The following is an 8,523-nucleotide window of genomic DNA, read 5'->3' as shown; positions in this document are numbered from 1 at the left end:
TAGTTTCAAAAGAATGGGTAATGGTAGATCCTCAAAAGATTGAGGTGGTTAAGAATCGGGTTTGGCATGGCTCTATGACGGAAGTTAGGAGTTTTGTAGGGCTCGCTAGGTACTATTGTCGATTTGTGAAGAACTTTGCTTTTATTGCCACTCACTTGACAAATTTGACCAAAAAAGAGATACCATTTGAATGGACTGAAAAATGGTAGGATTCATGCATATGCCTTCGGGCACCGAACAAAAGATGATTAAATCATAGGAAGAAGCCTCAGATACTGAACAAGGGCTGGGTATGGTCTAGTTAATGTTTATATGATATACATTGATAAATAGTTTTGTTTGTTCTTGCTTCAATATGATACATGTATGTATGTGAATGTTACATTATTGATCACATTAATTGTAAATGAGGATTTATGAATCATGACATGGTTGTATGATTATGAGAACGTACTTTGTGATTGTGATTGTGATTATGGCTTGTTGAATGGATAGGGTGTTGCGTTCCGACACACTAACTTTGATCGGTTGCCACGTTCCGACATAATTATAGGATCTGTTACCACGTTTCAGCATAAACATTGGATTGGGTACCACGTTCTGGTAAGCTAATAGTTTGGATTTGGGTTCCATGAGAGAACCAATGACTTGACATAATAATATACCTTAAAATAGTGAAGTTGTACGTAGTTCTTAATGGTATTGACATTGCATTGATCCTGAAGGCTTAATGATTATGATGACCTATATATGTTTGTTCTATTATGTTGGTTTAACCCGTTATGTATCTCGTTATTGAATGAAACGAGAAGGGCCAAGGGATCAAGGGTTGTTAAGGTTTGAGAGACAAGGGTTATCTGTATATTTCAAGGGTGAGAAGTGGAGGTAGTGTGCATGTTGTAAACACTTGATTGAATTTCACCTTGGGAAAAGGGGTTTGTAGTTAGTAGTTAGAAGGCTTTATATAATGTACCATGTGGCAAGGACTGGCAATATAAAAGAGAAAGTAAGGGTATGTCGTGGGTGGTTAGTTCAGATGCTTGTAGTTGTATCCGTGGACTTTTCTATGCGTTAAAATGGTTAGGCTATGATCAAAAACCTAGTAAGTAGGTTGAATGGGAATGTGGTTAGTAGTAAAGGTACTAGTGTAATGTTGAAGTATTCAAAAGAGGGTAAAGGGGGAAAAGTGAGTGGTTTAGTGCATGTTCGTGCTAGTTGATTTCTTATGTTATGCAGTGGGCATCGGGTTGACCGATGATTCCTACCAGTATGTGTGGTTTGTACTGATACTACTCTTGCTATGTCTTTTTGGTATAGTCTGGATGCAGGTTGGTGATGTTTTATTAGATGAAAACGAAGAATTCTCCAGCAGCCTCTACTTTTCCTTCCGCATGGTGGGAGCTGTGTCTTTTTTTTATTATGTCTAGTTTGTACTCTTAGTAGCTCTTGTACCTGTTTAAACTAGAATCTTGGGGGTGTAAGTTACTTTACAAACTTTAACCCGAAATTGTTTAGAAGTTTTATTTATGAGAACCCTATGATTTCTTTTATCTCCGTTTTGGGTTAATCTTCCATATGTTTTAACTATTGGGATATGAGGGTTCTCCTACTTAGGTGGTGTGTAGGTTCCCGCACACTCGGTGGATTGGGTCGTGACAAATTTGGTATCAGAGCCCAGGTTACTGGTCTCCTAGTACAAGAGCAAAATGTAGACTAGACTTCTGTGGCTTGGTGTGTTGACGTCCACATCCTCATGAAGCTATGAAGCAGTCTAGAAAGTTGTCTCATATCTTCTCTCCTTTTGTTCAAGTGTCGCTTGTGGTATGAGTTGGGTCCAATTGATATCTCCTGATTCCAATTGGTATCTCAACAAAGTGTACCGGAAATCGTGGTCACGACCAAAAGGATAAAAACAAAGCAAATTGAAACTAAGAAGGTTCCAATTGGTATCTGGCCCTAGGGGCGGTGTAAATGCATGGATGATCAGTAATGGTCATCTATGGAGAAAAGTATCTAATTAAGAATTTGGACTTGTCTGTGAATATAACTTGAAACAGTGAATGCGTGTTTCTTGTTTTTGAATTAACCGTGAATGTGAAATTTTTCTTGTTGGAATATGATTATATGATTGGATGCATAGTAAATGTGTGTCTGAACTTTGTTATGTGAATATTTGGGTGTATCTTGGGAACAAGTGTGTTGTAGTGCTGAAGTAACGTGAAGGAATTTTGGAGCGTGCATCGTTGGGTTGAATCGGGGTAGGCAACGATTATCCTAGCTAAGGGGATTGAGTACTCTAATAATGTTGGTGCTATAGTTGGGAACCTTTGGGGGAAATTGGGAAAGAAAAGAACCCTAGAAAAATTGTTGGCATGGATTATGTTTCCGTTATGGCCGCTACGGCGGGATTTTCCCACCAAGGCGAGGCCGCCAGTGCGGGATTCCTCCCGCCATAGCAAGACAGGACAAGACAGAATTTCAGACCTATCTCCCATTTTTTCCCTAGTCACAATTATGGACCCCGAATCGTATCCAAGCTAATCCCTGCATTTTAATCAGTTCTCAGTAATAGGACAGTAAGTCGTAACCTTAGTAATTAAATATCGGTTGTGTCAGACAGCAAAAAAAAAACTAGCATCATTGTGCTTACAAAAAGAAAACATAAGGAAAAACAAAAGAAAATTAGTTTTGTACAAATTACAAACCCAAGGCGGGCGAAAAACCAAATCAAGGACTTAGGGACAGGAGGTGTCCACATCAGAGTCTAGATACTCTGGGGGTACAATGCCATTCACGGCCTCATCCATGAAAGTGAAATGCTGGAAATCTCATTTNTCGTAACCTTAGTAATTAAATATCGGTTGTGTCAGACAGCAAAAAAAAAACTAGCATCATTGTGCTTACAAAAAGAAAACATAAGGAAAAACAAAAGAAAATTAGTTTTGTACAAATTACAAACCCAAGGCGGGCGAAAAACCAAATCAAGGACTTAGGGACTGGAGGTGTCCACATCAGAGTCTAGATACTCTGGGGGTACAAGGCCATTCACGGCCTCATCCATGAAAGTGAAATGCTGGAAATCTCCTTTTTTGACTCGGGGAACCTCCTGTCCTAGAGTGACGCGGGTGAACAAGATCCTCACAGCCTTCCATATATGGACCATCAGACGATCCCTCTCCAGACCCTTCATCCTCTCCTGGCGTAGCTCACGGCGGAGCATCTCGACCTCTAGGACAGTGCTGGGTGGAACCGAAAGCAAAGGCACTCCCTAACCTCATCCGGATGGCCACCAGATCCTCATTTACCCGTGCACCTGAGAGTGGGGGCTCGAACAGGGTGGAACGAGTGTCGTCACCTCCCTCTTCGTCCAACCCCGCCACCGCCTGACTGCTGCTAGCCCTGCCCGTTCTCCTCTTCTTGCTCCTAGAAGTAGAACCTGACCTAACCAAAAGAGGGTGAAGGGGGGGGGGNGGGGGGGGGGGGGGGGGGGGGGGGATCTATATGAAGTACCTCATCGGCGTCAAGAAGTGGCACCCCCACCCATTTGCATAGCGCGGTGATGAGTCTTGGTAGGAAGAAGGCCTTTTTGCTGCCACGGTAGAATATCTTCCACTCTGAAATGACCTGCGCTCCCACATTTAGCTCTATACCTTGTGTAGTGCACGCCATCACCAAAGTCCAAGGAAATTTCACATCGGTACGGTTACCCGATGGGCGGATCCTCCTAGTAACCAAGTGTTGCCACCTCTTAGCTTTCGATAACCAGTTCATGCTAGTAATGCCCTCTGCAGTGGCCCAGTAGACCTGGTCCCGGTTTGCAGGCACAATTAGGGTGTCCCTCAACCAACCCAGGTCCATCTCTCTCACCTTGGCCTCGTACTTCACATTCGAGACCTCGGGCACCTCTAGCGCCTCGTTTATGGCTATGGCATTAAGGGGAATGTCAACTCCCCGGATACGGATGACGAGATGAGGATCGTCCCATTTCACATTAGGCAAGATGGCATAGAACTTCCTTACCCAAGTCGAACGTGCATCCGGGGAAGCCTTAGTCAATGGAGTCTATCCGAACTCCATCAGGCGAGCATAAAAGGCAGGCGTCTTCTCCTCCAGCTTGAGTAAAACGAAACCTCTCTCGCAGTAGAATCTTGTATTTCTATTGTCGTGATGCCTTTCCCGACTCGTAGCATCGAGTAACCGAACGAAAGGTAAGTTTTCCTCATTTAGACCTGCCATTTAAAGAGCCTGCAAGAAGTTAAATATACATTAGAACATCGGGGGATTAAGCAAAATCTAGTTAAAATGAGAAAGGAGAAATTTTTGAATTAAGGGATGCCACTGGTCTAGCATATCCCGCCACAACGGCCAAAATCCCGCTAGATCGGGATGATGGAGGCCGCCACATCAGAATGAAGATCGCCAGAGCGACCTTCATCTAGGACAAACACCAAGCGCGATCATGGCGCCTCTTCACCCCAAAATCCCTGTTTCGACAGAATTTCAGCAAATCAGAGTATAATAACTACACTAGAACCTAATTATGCAATTATTTCAGCAAAATAACCCCTAAATAGTGCCCAAATTTGAGTTTGTATCAAGAGACCCTTCAACTTCCCCCACCCGTATTGGTACTGATTCGATCGTATATTTTACAAAATCTTTACGCCTAGGACGTTGTAGAGGCGTTGGGGAAGTAAGGAGAGGATTCATGCTACGTTATTTTAACCAAACTATCAACTTAAGTTCAATTTTTAAATAACCACCCGACAACCATTTCTAGCCAATTAAATAGCAGCATGCAATTGATGTTACTCAATTATCGAAGTAAAGAGCATAAGGAATGCATAAATTACCTGAATTTCGACGTTTGGAAGGGAGTGGTTGAGAGAGTTTTGGGTGTTATGGGAGTGAAAAGGAAGAAAGGGCGACACCAGCTAGCAGAACGGACAGGCTCTCGAGGCAGTGGCTTGAAACTAATCTCCCGACCTATATATGTTTGTTCTATTATGTTGATTTAACCCGTTATGTATCTCGTTGTTGAATGAAACGGGAAGGGCCAAGGGCTCAAGGGTTGTTAAGGTTTGAGAGACAAGGGTTGTCTGTATGTTGCTAGGGTGAGAAGTGGAGGAAGTGTGCATGTTGTAAATACTTAATTGAATTTCACCTTGGAGAAAGGGGTTCATAGTTAGTAGTTAGAAGGCTTGATATAATATGCCATGTGGCAAGGACTGGGCAATATAAAAGAGAAAGTAAGAGTATGTCGTGGGTGGTTAGTCGAGATGCTTGTAGTTGTATCCGTGGACTTTTCTATGCGTTAGAATGGTTAGGCTATGATAAAAACCTACTAAGTAGGTTGAATGGGAAGGTGGTTAGTAGTAAGGGTACTAGTGTAATGTTGAATTATTCAAAGGTGGGTAAAGGTGTAGAAGTGAGTGATTTAGTGCATGTTCGTACTAGTTGATTTCTTATGTTATGCGGTGAGCGTCAGGTTGACCAATGTTGCCTACCAGTACGTGTGGTTTGTACTGATACTACTCTTGCTATGTCCTTTTGGCATAGTTTGGATGCAGGTTGGTGATGTTTCATTAGATAAAGATGAAGAATTCTCCAGCAGCTTCTACTTTTCCTTCCGCATGGTGGGAGCGGTGTCTTTTATTTATTATGTCCAGTTTGTACTCTTAGTAGCTCTTGTACCTGTTTAGACTAGAATCTTGGAGGTGTTAGTTACTTTACAAATTTTAACCCGAAATTGTTTAAAAGTTTTAATTATGAAAACCCTATGATTTCTTTTATCTCTGTTTTTCGTTAATCTTCCGCATGTTTTAACTATTGGGATATGCGGTTCTCCTACTTAGGTGTAGTGTGTAGGTGCCTGCATGGACCGGTGGGTTGGGTCGTGACACAAGCTTAGTTTAGTAAAGAATTAGATTTTCTTGTAGCAGTACCTAATAGCAATATGATTAAATAAATAAATAAAATATGCTTTCTTTAATAATTTAATCTTTTAAATAAGATATTCACTAAGTTGAGTATTGTATCAAAGCAAGTAAAAAGTCATCTATAAAAAAACTAAATAAATAATGCCTAAATTAAAAAATAATTAACTTGTAATTCCAATATATATTTGCATCAAATCACTAAATGCAATAACCATGTCATGCATGATCATTTTGTGTAGACTCAACCTCTAATTTGTTACTTTTAAATTAAGTTATTAAAATCGATATGAATACCATATTGAAGTAAATGTTTTCTTAGGATCGATTTGGGCATGCGATGTGAAATCATGATTTGATATGGAAATATTCTAAGTGCCGCATCATTAAATCACATATTTCTCCATATATTTTTCTATAAATAATTATTTTGTGATTACAAACTTTTAAATATACATAATTTTATAAAGTTTCACAGGTCATTAGTAGTAGTAGTTAGTTATTCTTTAATTTATTCTTTCACATGGTAGAATAATCTTTTCACGCCGAGTATGAATCCATTTTTATAAAATTTAAAATGATGATTTATGAATATAAACAAATAGGTCAAGTTTTGCATTAAAAAAATGAAATTAGGGTTTGAAATTTAAAATCATACTTTTTTTTGGAGAAGTTAGTCTCAAATCGCATGTCCAAATATTAATTTTAAATCAAGATATCATAGAGTATATCCAAATACAAGCTTAGAATAAAAGAGTTGTATGAGAAATATAATTTCACCTCTATTTTGACTACTCAATTAGAATATATATGAGTAGAAATAGGGGATTATGTCTTCTAAGAAGTAAAATTTTGGACATGCAATTTCATATCCCAATATGAAATCAGTGTTTAGACATGGGATTTTAAGTTGATTTCATATAATGAGATGAAATCTCAAATTCTCCATAAATCATGATTTGAAAATTTGAAAATTCAAAAATTGACCCAGAAGTTTAAGTTTTGTAAAAACTACCCACATTTATATTTACTAATCATTTTACTTCATATGTAGATAAAATATATAATTCACATCATTACTTTTAAAACCATTTGTATCTCATATAACAATTATTGTTACCAACATAAAATTTATTATTACTTTAAATCAATTCATACTCTACCATTTATATTACCAAATTCATTATTTTTTATCAAATTTATTTACAAACCAAATTGACCAACAAATGACTCATAGTAACAATGTTAGTTCATATTCTCTGTCATATAATTAAAAAAAGCAAGTTCAATGTGAGAAGATTTTCCGTAGTATGTGGGATAATTATAATAAATACTAGACACTACAACTTATATTTAGTTTTTTTTTTAATTGAAATAAAGTTTGGTCATTAAATGTTTTAATATTTTAGAATAGCTTTGTGATAGTATATTATTCAATTTAAGAAACTTTTGCTAATTTGTTAAGATTGTATAAAGAAGTGAGACTTTACAAGTTATAGGGTTTTATGATTATGAGAAAACAAACAACATTAAATGTCCAAAGAAAACTTCAACTTCATCTCATAATTTCAAATCATGATTTCATATCACATAGCCAAACGGATCCTAAATATATACATCAAATTAATAGATGTATAACATGTCATGTATATATATCTATCAACTTACTTAAATATTTCTTATCTGTATATATCTTTTCAAACGTTTTGTACAGATAGTTTTAATGCAAATATACTAAAATAAATTCATTTCTACTATAGATAATATCATGATTATATTTATGTCAAACAAGCAATTAATGAAGCATGTTACACACATTATTTAAGAGAGTTTAAACACAACACAAAAAAGAAAAAGAAAATTTTCATTCTTAAGGCTTTAGCAAATATAAAAAATCAAGCAAATGGCAAACAATTCAAGCTCAAATCCAAGTGGTGATATGATGATAAAATATGGTTTATGCCTAAACAACCATGCTGCTAATTTTGGTGACTATTCAGTTGATGGATGTCGTGAATTTGTGAAGAAGGATGATGATGGAACTAAAGAAGAATATATTTGTGCTAATTGTGGATGTTTTAAGAGTTTTCATCGAATGAATAGTCAGTCATTGTAGCTTCCTCCAATACTTCGATCTCGCTTCTTTCGCCCACATGTTAATCCACAAGGTGGTGGAAATGCACCAGTTATTTTTCATCCTTTCAATAATCGATTTGTGTCAGTTCAGTACATCAGAAGGCCCGTTTTCTACTATTATCCATGACCTGATAATATCTTTAGTCCCTGAGAATATTCTGTGTGACCCTTGTTGGTGTTATTACTAAGGATGAATATTAGCTAAGAAGCAATCTTTATTTTATTAGCATAAAGTTATGTTAATTAATCTCTTAGTATGTTTTTTTTACATTAGTAAAAAGAAGGAAGAATTAAAGCTGAATTTTAAAGATTTTTATTTTAATGAATTGTGTCAGTTTTATTTTCATCTGGCTATCTAGTTACTTGATGAGTAAAATTGTGACTTGTTTGATTAATTGCTTTATGCAATATTAGAACGAAGAAAAAGTGGGTAAATTTGTATATTGACTAT

The sequence above is a fragment of the Solanum stenotomum genome, chromosome 6, assembly GCF_019186545.1.
Source record: "Solanum stenotomum isolate F172 chromosome 6, ASM1918654v1, whole genome shotgun sequence".
Classification (NCBI taxonomy): Eukaryota; Viridiplantae; Streptophyta; class Magnoliopsida; order Solanales; family Solanaceae; genus Solanum; species Solanum stenotomum.
The sequence above is the reverse complement of the archived record's forward strand: the minus strand, read 5'-3'. Positions refer to the sequence as shown.